The sequence below is a fragment of the Macaca nemestrina genome, chromosome 5, assembly GCF_043159975.1.
Source record: "Macaca nemestrina isolate mMacNem1 chromosome 5, mMacNem.hap1, whole genome shotgun sequence".
NCBI classification, from domain to species: Eukaryota; Metazoa; Chordata; class Mammalia; order Primates; family Cercopithecidae; genus Macaca; species Macaca nemestrina.
Window position 1 is genome coordinate 25,985,669 of NC_092129.1, and position 16,389 is coordinate 26,002,057.

Genomic DNA, 16,389 nt, shown 5'->3' on the forward strand with positions numbered 1-16,389 from the left:
TACTTGGGAGGCTGAGGCAGGAGAATCACTTGAACCCAGGAGGTGGAGGTTGCAGTGAGCTGAGATCGAGCCATTGCACTCCAGCCTGAGTGACAGAGCAAGACTCCATCTTGAAAAAAGTAAAAAGAAAAGAAAGAGTCGCCCCTCGGAGCTGGAAATGGCCGCCCCTTGGAGCTGGAAATGCAACTGTTGGGATATTCGGATGCTGGGGAGCTGGAGGCGGAGGCGGCTGGGGAGGTCCAAGCGATGTGACCAGGCCGCCATGGCTCGTCTCTTCCTCTCCTGCCGCCTCCTGTCTTGAAAATAACTTTTTTAGTCTAAAGAAAGAAAACAAAAGTAGCCGTCCGCCCCTCACGCCCTCTCTTCCTCTCAGCCTTCTGCCCGGAGAGGAAGCCCGGGATGTCCGCTCCGCCTTCGGGGCCGCGCTGCCGAGCCCCGGCCGCCCCCGCACGCCGTCCCCATGCATCCCTTCTACCCCGGGCCGCCACCATGATAGGCGAGATTGCCGCCGCTGTGTCCTTCATCTCCAAGTTCCTCCGCACCAAGGGGCTCACGAGCGAGCGACAGCTGCAGACCTTCAGCCAGAGCCTGCAGGAGCTGCTGGCAGAACATTATAAACATCACTGGTTCCCAGAAAAGCCATACAAGGAATCAGGTTACCCTTGTATTCGCATCAACCATAAAATGGATCCTCTGATTGGACAGGCAGCACAGCGGATTGGACCGAGCAGTCAGGAGCTGTTCAGGCTTCTCCCAAGTGAGCTCACACTCTGGGTTGACCCCTGCGAAGTGTCCTACAGAATTGGAGAGGATGGCTCCATCTGTGTGCTGTATGAAGCCTCACCAGCAGGAGGTAGCACTCAAAACAGCACCAACGTGCAAATGGTAGACAGCCGAATCAGCTGTGAGGAGGAACTTCTCTTGGGCAGAACGAGGGCTTCCAAAAACTACAATATGATGACTGTATCAGGTTAAGATATAGTCTGTGGATGGATCATCTTACAATAATGGATAAATTTGATTTTTGCTTTGGGTGGGCTCCTCTTGGGGATGGATTATGGAATTGAAACCATGTCACAGCTATGAAGATCTGGCACAAGATAGAGTGGTAAAAAAAATTTTTTTTAAGTGACAGTGCCATAGTTTGGACAGTACCTTTCAACGATTAATTTCAATAGCCTGTGAGTCCAAGTAAATGATCACTTTATTTGCTAGGGAGAGAAGTCCTAGGTTGGTTTCAGTTTCTCCCAGACATACCTGATTTTTTACATCAGTCCCTTTAAAGAAAATCTGTATTTCAAAGAACCTTTCTCTGCAGTAAATCTCGCAGAGGAATTTGCACTATTACACTTAAATTGTTACTGTTAACCTTTTTGGCAGCTCAATAGGAAAGCTGAACGTTTTAAACATGGTAGTACCGGAAATTTTACGACAAGACTTTTACCTAGCACTTAAATATGTATAAATGTACATAAAAACAAACTAGTAAGCATGACCTGGGGAAATGGTCAGACCTTGTATTGTGTTTTTGTCCTTGAAAGTAGCAAGTGACCAGAATCTGCCATGGCAACAGGCTTTTAAAAGACCCTTAAAAAGACACTGTCTCAACTGTGGTGTTAGCACCAGCCAGCTCTCTGTACATTTGCTAGCTTGTAGTTTTCTAAGACTGAGTAAACCTCTTTATTTTTAGAAAGTGGAGGTCTGGTTTGTAACTTTCCTTGTACTTAATTGGGTAAAAGTCTTTTCCACAAACCACCATCTTTTTTATGAACTTTGTTAGTCATCTTTTATTTGGTAAATTATGAACTGGTATAAATTTATACAGTTCATGTATATTGATTGTGGCAAAGTTGTACAGATTTCTATATTTCGGATGAGAAATTTTTCTTCTCTCTATAATAAATTGTTATCTTGGCATTTTAAAAAAAAAAAAGAAGGTTCTTATATTTTACTATATGGTTTAGCCCTTATTTTAATTTAAATGATCAAAGTAAAATAAATAATTATTTGCTCTAACAAAGATTAGACTCACTTTTCATAACCCAAACCATACAACATGATAGATCAGATCATAGAATTTCTCCTATAGAGCAAAAAGATACTCCTATTTGTAAGAGGTAGAAAAGTCTTATAGCTCTATGGAGAAAAGAAGAATACGATGTACAGGAAATAAAAGCTCTTCCTTTTGAGTGAGAGGGGTAGAGGAAGGGAGGTAGAGAGAAGAAAGAAAAGGGAGAAATGAAGTATGGGAAGTATGACACATGGATCCAATAGACCTTCTCCAGTCTTCTTTCCAAAGAACACAGGTATATTGGGTAAACTCCAAATGAGGAGATCTGGCCCCTTCTCTATCTTTGGGACTTTGGAAAGAGACTACCTGTCAGAACTGGAGAGAGAAGCATGTCAAGTAAATTTAATAGCAACTCTGAGTTCTACCTGAGAGCTTGTCAGAAGTAGCTGCTGTAATTAGGATGAGAGTTCTTAGAACTGGGGTTTGAAGGGCAGAACACTCTAATTGGAGTTAAGGAGTTCAGACACTCCTAAGGGGTAACAAGGTGGAGCCAAATCAATGGAAAGAGAGTACAAAGACCTCAGTGAGCTGAGGACAAAGAGAACACAAGCTCATTGCCATAATTGTCAGTAATAAATACCATCAACGGAAACAGTTCATGAATGAAATAAACCAGCCAGTGCACCCCCCAACCACAAGGACCAGGCTAGGGCCAAGGAGACACATTTCCCTTAATTCTCTCAATAACCCCAACTAATAACTTCAGCACACTGCAAAAGATGCTTCTAGCGGTCCAGGAACTCCACTATTCTTCCAGAAGATGCTACTTGGGGAGGAACCCGGAAGGGAAGCAGAATCCCAAAAGAACCTGAGAAATACAAGATAAACGAAGTTACCTAAAGAGAAAAATTAAATGTTTGGATCCTACTGCTTCATGCTGACTTGGGCTATAACTGGTTTATATATTTTTTTCTGACTACCTAGAGACATAAAGAAGCACATTTGAGTTGTTGTAGTCCATTGGCAACCTCACAATGCAGAAGTTTAGCTACAGAAGCAACAATTTTATTCATGAGAAGACTGAAGCACAGAGGGCTTAAATGTCTTTGCCAAGGTTAAAGCTGAAAATAGAATGACGATTTCAACTACAGTTGACCTTAGTAGAAAGCAGGTCCTCTTTGCCAAATACGAGTATCTTGATCCCTCAGCAAAGGCTCTTTTTCCTGCACCTTCACTCTCCAGCCACTGCCTTTCTTTTCCTACTCCAACTTCTACATAATGATACAGCTCTTCATTCTGCTAAAGACCATGTGTCTGATGATACAATTAGCTTAAAGTTTGTTTAAAGTTACAGATAAAAAAACTTACAAGTTACTTTATATCAGGCCATCTATAAAAACAAATCAAAGAGGAACTCACAGTCACTTGTAGATTCTGAACAGATGTCTTTGGCAAGAATAGAACGTAGAAAGAAGAAAATTCCAAACCATGATGCCACTTGGACAGTTCTGAGAACACTGATACAGCTTCCCCATTTTTAAATTTATAATTACAGTAAAACTCTGGTGAAAATACAAGTTGAGAATGTATCAGCTGATAATAGAATATTTTCTTTTCTTTTTTTTTTCTTTTTTTTTTTTTTTTTGAGACGGAGTCTCGCTCTGTCACCCGGGCTGCAGTGCAGTGGCCAGATCTCAGCTCACTGCAAGCACTGCCTCCTGGGTTTACGCCATTCTCCTGCCTCAGCCTCCGAAGTAGCTGGGACTACAGGCGCCTGCCACCTCGCCTGTCTAGCTTTTTGTATTTTTTAGTAGAGATGGGGTTTCACCGTGTTAGCCAGGATGGTCTCGATCTCCTGACCTCGTGATCCGCCCGTCTCGGCCTCCCAAAGTGCTAGGATTACAGGCTTGAGCCACCGCGCCCGGCCGAGAATATTTTCAACAAGAATGACCACTCAGACTTTTGACGTTAGAATCTATGATGGTTAAAAGAGAAGGGTAACTATTCGAGATGTGCAAGGATGCTGAACAGGAGGCATTCTACTCCACCCATCACTTGACCTTTCACAATTTGTGGTGCTCCTGGGTATCAAAGACCTAATTATTTTAAGCACTATTCTTTCTGTGGGTTTTTAAATAGTTAATTTGTTTCCTATTCAGTCTAAGCTCTCAAGAAAACTGTGGAGTCTTGTCATAATACTTTGTAATTTATAACTTTCCTTTAGTTATATTCCTTCCTGGTATTCTCACAGTACTTCATGTGATAGATGATACAGATGAGAAACCGTGGTTCCAAGAATTCAAGCAATTTCTGCAAGGCCCCATTACTGGAACATGAGGAGCTGGGATTCCAAACCCAGTCTTCCAACGGCAAATCCCTTTCCACTCTAATTCCTTCCTGAATTTATCTGATTTACAGCAGGGTGATGACTCCCAAACTTTAACTCTGCCCTAGGAAATTACTCATACTTTCTCTTTATCATCAAAAAGGAGCCTGTCAAGAATCAGTGTCAAAAATTCTTAATCCGGTGAACTGTATTGCTCTTCTAAATTTAACTCTACACCAAATTATGCATAGAAAGAGATTCGTTGGCCTGCAGACCTGAGATTCTGAAATTTTCTGTAGTGCCTAACAGACCTTTTTGATCCATCACATTTAGTCACATCAATCATATTAACTCAAAGAACACATTGTAGAGAAAATAATGTAACTTGATTGATGTGAACAGATGTGACATGGGACAATTAAGTTTCAGTTTAAGGACCCAAGGAGAAAAAACACCTGATGCTCTATAAGGTTCACTAAACAAAGACCCCATTGCTAACAGTATAAATAGGATTTATAGGCTTTGTTTTCCCAAGTGGAAGAAAGAAGAAATACAATATATCTTAATAGTATAATATGTGTTTATCTACCGTGCATGGGCAGAAAATTCCCCGATTGTCTGAAATCTAATATTTCCTTTTGCATTCTAGAGCCAAGTCTAACCTAGCAGTACTAATCCACAGGGAAAATAACACTGTGTTTTACGAAATAAATTATAATTATTATACATATGGAGGAAAACATTTCAAAATAATTCCATATATTTAAGAAAAATAAGTAAGTTTAATAGACTTGAAATGTGAATCATACTTTATTGGGAATATTTTTAAAGCATTTTACATGGTGAATATTTAAAGGCATTTACACTGGTACAAAAGATTATAACCATTCCTTTCAAAGTCTTCTTTTTCTTGAGTTCCACTTCATAATTTAAACCTAAGTACAACAAAGATCAAAATATACTGGGAGTTGAGTCCATTCTCTATCTCCCACTGCAAGACTGAGTTGTAGTGGGCCCATACCTAGCACCATGGCCTTGTTGAATAAAGTCTGCCTTACCAGCTTAAGAAAATACTCACGTACACACATTTTTTAATGGAAGAAACAGGGAAACATTTGGTAGTTTTGAGTGTGTGTGTGTGTTTGTGTGTATATATATGTATGTATATACATATATACACACACACCCCTATATTAGGTATATATACCTATATATGAAAATAACAAAAAGAAGACATATAGTATATATATGCACATGTGTGTATATATACATTTGTGTGTATATGTCTACTTGAATGTGTGTATACATATATATATGCATATATATATACTTAAAACTACCAAAGTTTTCCTGTTTTTTTCCCATTAGATATTGAGAAAATTAACACTTGTATCTTATATATCTTATTAGTGGAAATAATAATTTATAATCAATCTAATGTTTTTTTTGTTTTTTTGTTTTTAGTTTTTTGGTTTTTTTTTTTTTTTTTTTGAGATGGAGTCTTGCTGTGTCACCCAGGCTGGAGTGCAGTGGCATGATCTTGCTCACTGCAAGCCTCGCGTCCTGGGTTCACAGCGTTCTACTGTCTCAGCCTCCAAGTAGATGGAACTACAGGCACGCACAACCACGCCTAGCTAATTTTTTTTTTTTTTTTTTTTTTTTTAATAGAGACTGGCTTTCACCTTGTTAGCCAGGATGGTCTCGATCTCCTGACCTTGTGATCTGCCTGCCTCGGCCTCCCAAAGTGCTGGAATTACAGGCGTGAGCCACCGTGCCCGGCCAATCTAATGTTTTTAAAGTATATCTTTATTTTTTCTTTTTAACATTTCTCTCTTTCCTATCTCTAATACTCTTTCCCTTTTTTTCAGTCATCTCTCTCAGGTTAAATAATCCTCTTTCTATTTTGCTTTCCTCCCTCTTTTATTTCCTCAATGATTTACAAAAGGAACACCCAGGATTTCAGTACCCAATTCTTAGATGCTGTGTTTCTGGCCCCTGGCGTGCACAGTTAGTGCTTCCTAGAAAGCTGCCGCACAGAGGCAAAGTCTGGAGAGAGAGAGAGAGAGAGTGCCACCTCACAGCAGCTGTGTGGCCTTGGCCATGGACTGGATTCCTGTGCTTAAGGTTTCTTATCTTCATACTTGAGATAATCACAGTTACACACCCCATGGAGTAATTAGTGAGAATTAAACAAATTGATTCTAAAGTGTGTTATATATTTAGTAGTAGTAGAAGATGCTCAGTATGTTAGTTTATTTTCTCCTTTGTTGAGGGACTGAGTTTCATCTTTTTATAGAAGTTACAGTTTTTCTACCAATTTTGTTTCTTCTTCTCTCCATTAATGCCCAAGAAAGGAGATGAAGATGAAAATTGCAGGTTTCTTCTCCTCTTTCCCCTGTCTAATTTTGTTCATATTACAAAGCATTTCAGCATGGTAGGGTACAGCATCATGCTGAATGCTTTATAACATGAACTGAAATTAGTTTATGAGAATGAAAGATGAATAAAGCAATTTATACGGAAGTGAAAATCAGGGGGAGGGACAGAGAGGCATTATAATTACAAGACAAAAAATTGTGTATGGGCCAGGAATGATGGTTCACACATGTAATCCTAGCACTTTGGGAAGCTGAGGAAGGAGTTCGCTTGAGCCCAGGAGTTCAAGACTAGCCTGGGCAACAGAGTGAGGTCTCACTCTATATAAAAATCCAAAAAAATTGGCAGGCTTGGTGGCACATGTCTGTAGTCCCAGCTACTCGGGAGGCTGAGATTAGAGGATTTCTTGAGCCCGGGAGGTCGAGGCTGCAATGAGCTGTGATCATGCCACTGTACTCCAGCCTGGGCAACAGAGTGAGACCGCATCTCCAAAAAAACAAAACAAAACAAAAACAAAGTTGTGTATGGCATCCCAGGCCCTTCACAGTAATCCTATCCAAATGCTCATGCTTCTGGCCTCTATTCCTGAGAAGCAACTACTTTAGCCACATGAGAAGGCTTTCTGTGCCCCAAACTTTCCTTTCCCCGTTTTCTACCTGTCGGAATTCTAGTCGCCCTTTAAGAACCATCTGAAATGTTACCATCCCTGAGAAGCTTCCCCCATTCCAGCAGATGAGATTAATAACTGCTTCTCTCCGGCTCCACAGCTCGGTTACCACACTAGCACAGCCCCATTGTTTACTTGCCCGAATCCCTTCCTAACCTCTTTGAAGAAGGGGTCTTTTTTCTTTTTCTTTTTCTTTTTTTTTTTTGAGGCAGAGTCTCACTGTGTCACCCAGCCTAGAGTGCAGTGGCAGGATCATGGCTCAGTGCAACCTCTGCCTTCCAGGTTCAAGTGATTCTCCTGCCTCAGCCTCGCTAGTAGCTGGGAATATAGGCATGTGACACCATGCCCAGGTAATTTTTGTATTTTCAGTAAAGATAAGGTTTCACCATGTTGACCAGGCTGGTCTTGAACTTCTGACCTGAGATGATCTACTCGCCTCGGCCTCCCAAAGTGCTGGGATTATAAGCTTGAGTCACCGTGCCCAGACAAGAAGGGAGCTTGTCTTACTAACTCACTTAACCCCAGCGAGAAAACTCAGTACATTTTTTTCAACTTTTATTTTAGACTTAGAGGATACACGTGCAGATTTGTGTACCCTCTAAGATTATACCTGGGTATATTGTGTGATGCTGAGGTTTGGAGTATGAATGATCCTGTCACCAAGGTACTGAGCATAGTACTCAGTAGTTAGTTTAGTACATTTATATAGAGTTGAATGGCCAGGCGCAGTGGCTCAAGCCTGTAATCCCAGCACTTTGGGAGGCTGAGACGGGCGGATCACGAGGTCAGGAGATCGAGACCATCCTGGCTAACACGGTGAAACCCCATCTCTACTAAAAAATACCAAAAAACTAGCTGGGCGAGGTGGCAGGTGCCTGTAGTCCCAGCTACTCGGGAGGCTGAGGCAGGAGAATGGCGTAAACCCGGGAGGCGGAGCTTGCAGTGAGCTGAGATCCGGCCACTGCACTCCAGCCTGGACCACAAAGCGAGACTCCGTCTCAAAAAAAAAAAAAAAAAAAAAAAAAACCTATATAGAGTTGATTTTGTAAAATACAGAGATCTCAGTAATAATTATCTTTAACAATCACATTGTTCTTAAAATGTATGTAAAATGATATTTCATGGATGTTGAGAGCTTAAGGCATTTTTTTTTAACTTGCCTGCATAGCACTCAACTTAGAAGATTCCCTCATGTATCCACAGCCTTGTTCAAATGTTTCATTGGAGGGTCTTTTCAGAAGAAGAGGAGTGAAGGAAGAGGAATAAAGCAGGAGAAAATAAAGCTTAGAAAGAGTGTGGTGTCAGCTGAACAGAAGCTTTAGTTTGTTTCACTGGAGAAGATCTGGGACGTGAATTACAACACAGATTTGAGTTGCCTTGAGGCAAGGAGGAGGGCTTTTGGATTCCCACACCAGTCAGCCATTGGCCAAGGTTAAGGCAGTGTAGCTTTCAAGGTAGAGGAAGTAGCTCCTGGCTGCTATGTGACCTAGGGAAATTCTCCGTAAAGAGAGAGGGAAAACTTTGAGTTGTTACTAGCTAACACTCAAGAGTCTTTGCAGAATGGGTGCTTCAGTTGATAAAAAGAATCTCAGCAGAAGACCATGCCATCCTCTAATTAAAATGTCCTTGGATTCTAGAGCAAATGCTCAGAAAAAGTAGAAGTGTTTCCACGTTTGAGGACAAATGTTAATATTAGACTATTCTAAGCTCTGAGTGTAGCCATGCATTTACTCATTTAATTATCCATGCACTCAGTTAATTAACATTTATTGAGTCCTGCTTATTATGGCCCACTCCAGTAAACAATGCAACAATGTTTAAGCCAGATGCCCTTGAATGTGATAATCTAATGGTTTTTAGTGATTTAGTATTAGAAGCCATACTTTAACAAAAGAGCTGATCACTGGGTGGTGTATCAGGATTCTCTAGAGGGGAGGAACTAATAGAATAGATGTATATATAAAGGGGAGTTTATTAAGGAGTATTGACTCACACAATAACAAGGTGAGGTCCCACAATAGGCTATCTGAAGCCAAGGAGCAAGGAAGCCAGTCCAAGTCCCAAAGCTGAAGAACTTGGAGTCTAATATTGGAGGGTAGGAAGCATCCAACATGGGAGAAAGATGTAAGCCGGAAGACTAAACCAATCTAATCTTTCCACGTTCTTCTGCCTGCTTTTATTCTGGCTGTGCTGGCAGCTGATTAGATTGTACCCACCCAAATTGAAGGTGGGTCTGCCTTTCTCAGCCTACAGAGAAACACCCTCACAGACACGCCTAGGAACAATACTTTGCATCCTTTAATCCAAACAAGTTGAAATTCACTATTAACCATCACAGGTGAGATGGATCCATATAATATCCTTTCTGCAAACGGCCTCTGGAGATGTGAATGGATAACTTAGACTGAGTCCCAGCTGCATTAAAGGGTGGATCTGAGCCTATCAGGAGCACTAACCAGTGACCTACCTGTTGGTGTTAAGACCCTGGACCCATGACTATTACCTTTACCAAATACAGAGTTCCTGGCAGTATCAGAGACTCTGCATAGCATTACAAAATATATGGGTCTGTGAATCCATGTGCTTTACAAGTTGTATATTATTAGTTTGTTTGTTTGTTTTCCTCTTATCTAGGATTAGTTTGAGTCTTCTCTCTTGATTAAACATATTTTAGGTTGTGGTAGCTAGCATGCTTGCAAGGAAGGAAGTTGTTGCCAGTCTGCTGGAACATGCAACGAAAAATGTTCCTTACAACCCTCAAAGTAACCTAGGTTCCATTATGGGCATGGAAGTTCCTATTAGACAAGAAAATTCATATTTAAATCCCTTCCTTTAGGCTGGGCATGGTGGCTCATGCCTGTAATCCTAGCACTTTGGGAGGGCAAGGCGAGCGGATGACCTGAGGTTGGGAGTTTGAGACCAGCCCGGCCAACATGGTGAAACCCAGTCTCTACTAAAAATACAAAAATGACCGGGCATGGGGGCTCCCACCTGTAATCCCAGCACTTTGTGGGGCCAAGGCAGGCAGATCACCTGAGGTCGGGAGTCCGAGTCCAGCCTGACCAACATGGAGAAACCCTGTCTTTACTAAAAATACAAAATTGGCCAGGCATGGTGGCACAAGCCTATAATCCCAGCTACTAGGGAGGCTGAGGCAGGAGAATCGCTTGAACCTGGGAGGCGGAGATTGCGGTGAGCCCAGATCATGCCATTGCACTCCAGCCTAGGCAACAAGAGTGAAACTCTGTCTTAAAAAAAAATAAAAAAATAAAATAAAAATAAAAATAAATAAAAATACAAAAATTAGTCAGGCATGGTGGCGCATGCCTGTAATCTCAGCTACTCGGGAGGCTGAGGCAGGAGAATCGCTTGAACCTGAGAGCTGGAGGTTGCGGTGAGCTGAGATCATGCCATTGCACTCCAGAGCTTAGGCCACAGGAGCGAAATTCCGTCTTAAAAAAATAAAAAATAAAAATAAATTAAAAATCCCTTCCTTTCTGAAGAGAGTCACTACAAAAAAAATGACTCCAAGGTTTCTAAAATGAGTGGCTAAGGAGCAACAAAACTAGTAAGTGAGACAGCAAATACTGGAAGATGAAAGTTGAGAGAGAAGTGTTTGAATCGGCTAAAGTAATTTCACAGCTTCTTCCCATCCATACAGATATAAGAGTTCTTCCCTTGTGGGGGGCTTTGCTTCTTGAGCCTGATCACCCCATCTTGTCAGAGATCATCTCTGCTTCCTCCCTTTTGGTCCAGTTTCCATTCTTCTCTCCCCACTCGTAAAGTTTCAAGCTGCTGCTGCTTTTATCACTCTGCCTGGTGTTAAGATACTGGTTGCCCTTTGTTCATACTTTTATGACCTTTGTTCATATGTTTATGGACTGTGCCTAACTCCATTCATTGCATGCATACCTTTGAATGGTAGAATCCCAGAACAATAAGAGCCCTAGATTCCCCAGTCACCAGGAAGATAATATCTTTGCTTATCTTCTAGGTCTTCAGGAGATCTCAGATCTCTAGGATAGTGGTTTTCAATCAGTGGCAATTTTGCTCCCATGAGGACATTTAGCAATGCCCGGAAATGTTTTTGATGGTCACAGCTGGGGCAGGAAGGAGGGTGCTACTGATGTTTAGTTGGGAAAGGCCAGGGATGTTGCTAAACACATTAAAATGCACAAGATGGCCCCTAAGAACAAGGGATTATTTGGTCTAAAAAGCCAATAGTGCTGAAGTTGAGAAACCTGGCTCAGCCAGGCACTGCAGTTCATACCTACAATCTCACAACTTTAGGAGGCCAAGGTGGAAGTATTGCTTAAGCCTAGGAGTTCAAGACCAGCATGGATAACATAGGGAAACCCTGTCTATGAAACATTTTTAAAGTAGCTGGGTGAGGTGGCACAGGCCTGTGGTCCTAGCTACTTAGGAGGCTAAGGTAGGAGGATCATTTGATCCCAGGATGTTGAGGCTGCAGTAAGCTGTCATCATGCCACTACATTTCAGCTTGGGCAACAGAGTGAGACCCTGTCTCAAAAAACAAAAACAGAAAAAGAGAAACTTGGCTATAGAACACTAAGCAAGTTAGGTTTTTTCACTTCAAGTCCCTACAAACTGACACTTCCCCTCACTAGGGTTGCAAACTCCTCTCTTCCAGATAACAAGAAGATGTCTGCTTTCATTAACAAAGAGTTCACGGGGTTCATGTTCAATCTACTTCCAGTTGCCAAAGATCATGAAGTAACCAAGGAGTTCCTTAGCCTGGTTTTTACTGCTCTTCTCCACGGTCTGATCCCTCCCTCTATTGGTAAGCATTGCAAATGCAGCTTAAAGGACAGAATTCCCCAATCCCTACTATAAATATGTGGAGGGTGGCATGGGGATTGGAGTACTGTATTCAATAGGCTATCTTCTATCTACTCAGCTTCCAAGAACAAAAATCTGTTGGAGACACAATAGAACTTTTTTTTTTTTTTTTTTTTTGAGACGAAATCTCAGTATTGTTGCCCAGGCTGGAGTACAGTGGCACGATCTCAGCTCACTGCAACCTCTGCCTCCCAGGTTCAAGCAATTCTCCTGCCTCAGCCTTACGAGTAGCTGGGATTACAGATGTGTGCCACCACGCCCAGCTAATTTTTGTATTTTTAGTGGAAACAGGGTTTTGCCTTGTTGGCCAGGCTTGTCTTGAACTCCTGCCCTCAGGCGATCCCCCCCTTCTTGGCCTCCCAAAGTCCTAGAATTACAGGTGCGAGCCACCGCGCCCCGCCTACACAATAAAACTTTTAAGAAAATACATGAGGTCAGCTTTTAAAGAAATTTTTTCAGGTACAGTATAAAATCATGCATTTTTTGTAAAGACAGAAATGAAAACCTGCTACTACCAAGTATAACTTGTCTGCGTACCTTCAGAATTGTAGAAGCCACATTGGAGTTCAAAGCATAAATTCAAGTACATTTTATTAGCTGTGGAATCCTGGGCAAGTAATTATGAAGGCATTAGTTCCTTCATTTGTTAAAAAAATATATATATTTTCATCTGTATAACAGTAACTACCCTGTATGGTTTAGTGAGGTGCTAAGTAAACTATTGTGCATGAATCATTAAGAACAGTATTTGGAATTCAATGAATGGCAGATATAATGAGTATTAAGTTATCTGGACACAATAAGCTCTGGTCCTAGAGACAGGTAGCATCTATCACCTTCTTGCTTTGCATTATGTAGGGAAAAGAAGAAGCCAGCGTTGCCTCTCCTCTGACCTGCTCAAAAACTACCCTAAGCCACTGCAGCACAAAACTGGCTGTATCTCTGTACCGGAAAAAAAAAAAAAAAAAAAGTCTTCAGTGGTTACTATTGACAACCCCATCAGAGGTCACATTGGTGGCCTACATGACTTTATAGCTCTGACTGCTAACCAGGAGATTGAATGGATAGACTAGCTCCTGGTTTCAAGTTTGGGAAGAACCCATTACATACATCAATGACCTAGTAGGAGTCATTGATGGTAGGAGTCATTCCTGGTAGGAATCCCCCACCAACTCTGGATGGGCTTGACTTTATGACTGCATTCAACATTATCTACCTGTCATGGGATGAGGCACAGGTACTTTTCTAATTCAGAGCCCACTGTGACACAGAAAGGGAAAGGTAGGGAACAGAGACAAATCTTTGTTTTTAGATGCAAATATACTTGATAAAACTATAGAAAAAAAGCAAAGAAATAATTATAAAAACAGATTGTAGTTATTATAAAGGGAAAAGATAGGGCATTACGGGGCCAGGAGTGGTGGCTCATGCCTGTAGTCCCAGCACTTTGGGAGGCCAAAGCGGGTGGATCACTTGAGGTCAGGAGTTCGAGACCAGCCTGGACAACATAGTGAAATCCCATGTCTACGAAAAATTAAAAAATGAGCCAGGCATGGTGGTGCATGCCTGTAATCCCAGCTACTCAGGAGGCTGAGGCAGGAGAATTGCTTGAACCTGGGAGGCAGAGGTTGCAGTGAGCCAAGATCGTGCCACTGTACTCCAGCCTGGGTGACAGAGTGAGACTTCATCTCGAAGGAAGGAAGGAAAGGAAAGAAGGAAAGAAGGGAAGGAAGGAAGGAAGGAAGGAAGGAAGGAAGGAAGGAAGGAAGGAAGGAAGGAAGGAAGGAGGAAGGAAGGAAGGAAATCATGGGCTCTGAGGCGCTCATAATATTCTCTTGATATACGGGTTTATATTTAACTATTTGTTCAACTGTACTGATATGTTACATACTCTTTTTTTATGTATATATTTCACAATTGAGCTGAAAATATACCACATCACTAATACTCTTCATTATACAATGGATTATATTATTATAAGGAAAAGCTGGGGTATCAATAACTCAGAGTCTCTCAAAAGAATTAGACTTCAAATGTGAGAAAGTTTTAAGTAATATTTTAACCTATGTATTCTGCTTATGTTTTTCTTTTTGTACATGCCCAGGACTGATAAATAATAAAAATTAGTATTTAAATCCATACAAATTATTTCATTTATTTACTTATTTTTTTCTTTTTAGTGACAGAGACTTGCTCCATTGACCAGGTTGGAGTGCACTGGCATGATCATAAGTCACTGCAGCCTCAAATTCTTGGGCTCAAGTGATCCTCCAGCCTCAGCATCCTGAGTAGCTGAGATTACAGGAGTGTGCCACCGTGTCTAGCTAATTTTTGTTTTTTTGTTTTTTGATCCTGCTATTTTGCCTAGGCTGGTCTTGAACTCCTGGCCTCAAGTGATCCTCCCACCTCGGCCTCCCAAGTGGTGGGGTTACAGAGGGACATGAGCTACTATGTTTGGCCAAATTTCAGCAAATGTATAATAAAAATTCTAGGTCATAATAAAAAGGAAAGAAAATGTCTTATGTATGTTGGTGTTGGCTCCCTTGACCATCACCCTAACACTGATCCAGTTAGCCTTATATAGCCAAGATCACTGCCTCCAGCTTGCCTTGAGGGTCATTCTACATTCTCTCCTAATAGACTCTTGACCAGAAAATCTCTGCTATCCCTCTTTTTTTGTGGGAGTTGGCCACAGTTGTCTCTGAGGCTTGGAGGCACTACTTCCTCTCATGAAGCTAAAGTTTCAGGGAGCAGCAGTCACAAATACCCTTTGACCAGAAATTCCACCTCAACCAGCAGATGGAATACAAATTATTCATAAGTGAATGTGTAGAAAATTAATTAACTCCAAATATATTTAGTATGTATTATATTTGACATTCATATTTAAAAATTAATTGTAGGATACATTTCTAAAATCTTGCAGAAAAAACACTCCTAAATGATTTTTATGATTGCAATAGAATGCTATCACAAGCATAACCTCTTCACACACAGTGACATTGACAGAATTGCTGACATTCATTTAGCTCTTCATTTACTTAAAACAAAGAATAATTAACATGTTCTAATCACTGCAAAAACCTGTTCACTGACCCAAGATAATTTAAAAGCTTTCTTACCTTCCTAATTTTAGCAAATTCCTTTAGGGGTTATTTTTTAATCCCTCCAACAATTCCTAGGTAGTTGGATGAATGAACAAATGAATCACTGTGTCAATCAACAGCTTTTATTTATGGCTCGTATAGAAGAACAATACCCTCATGGAGCAAATCGAACTGACCACTGACTATGGGAGACATTAAATGAGACAGCGTACCCGAAAGCACCTTAAAATGATGTTTGGAATATCATAATAATTTAAGTGAAGTTATTAGAATTTCTATTTAAATGCAGCGCACCTCTCGGTTTCTTATTGTAACATATGTAAAAATATGGAAATTATAAAGAAATAATATTCAGAATAAAAATTCTTGCCAAATACCACTCCAAAAAAACCCTGTTTTATGAATAAGTCCAACAGTTCTTAGAACTAATTATTATTTTAATAGATTTTCCTAGGTTTGTTTTCTGCACTTTTTTTTACATAGGTGAGCTCTTACTGTATATATGACATTCTGCCTTTATGACTTTATATCATAAAGTATACTTTCCTCATAAGCACTAAAGGGTATTTGAAATATAATTTTATGGCTCCCTAATACATTGTGTACTTCTTAATTTACAATTTGCCTATTGTCAAACAACAGTATTAGTCAAGGTTTTGGGGTTTTGTGTGTGTTTTTTTTTTTAAAGTATTATAACCAAAGCTATATTAAACATTTGGATGTTAATCTTCGCATTTATTATTTCTTAATATTGATTTACAGGAGTGTTATTTAAGGATGAAACTGTGCAGTGAGCATCTGTTGATTTTTCCTGACTCGCTTCCATTTCCCCTTCTTTTGGTGGTAACATCTTACTTCGGAGAATCACACTGTATCCCAAGGAGCTTGGATAAAGCTGACTCCCTGCCTTCACGGCTGGTGCAGGACCCCAGCGTGGGCAGTCAGGGCATTCTACCCTCCTGGCTGCAGTGACTGATTTGGGACTGAATATGAGACCTAACTCAGGTAACCAGGCTCACTCTTGGGCTTTTCTAGGAACTAC

General features: G+C 40.8%; 1 pseudogene; it reads left to right on the forward strand.

The window, feature by feature from the left end:
* The first annotated feature begins 460 nt into the window (after window positions 1-460).
* Window positions 461-1,439, forward strand: LOC105465517 (protein BTG1 pseudogene; annotated as a pseudogene).
* The last annotated feature ends 14,950 nt before the right edge of the window (window positions 1,440-16,389 follow it).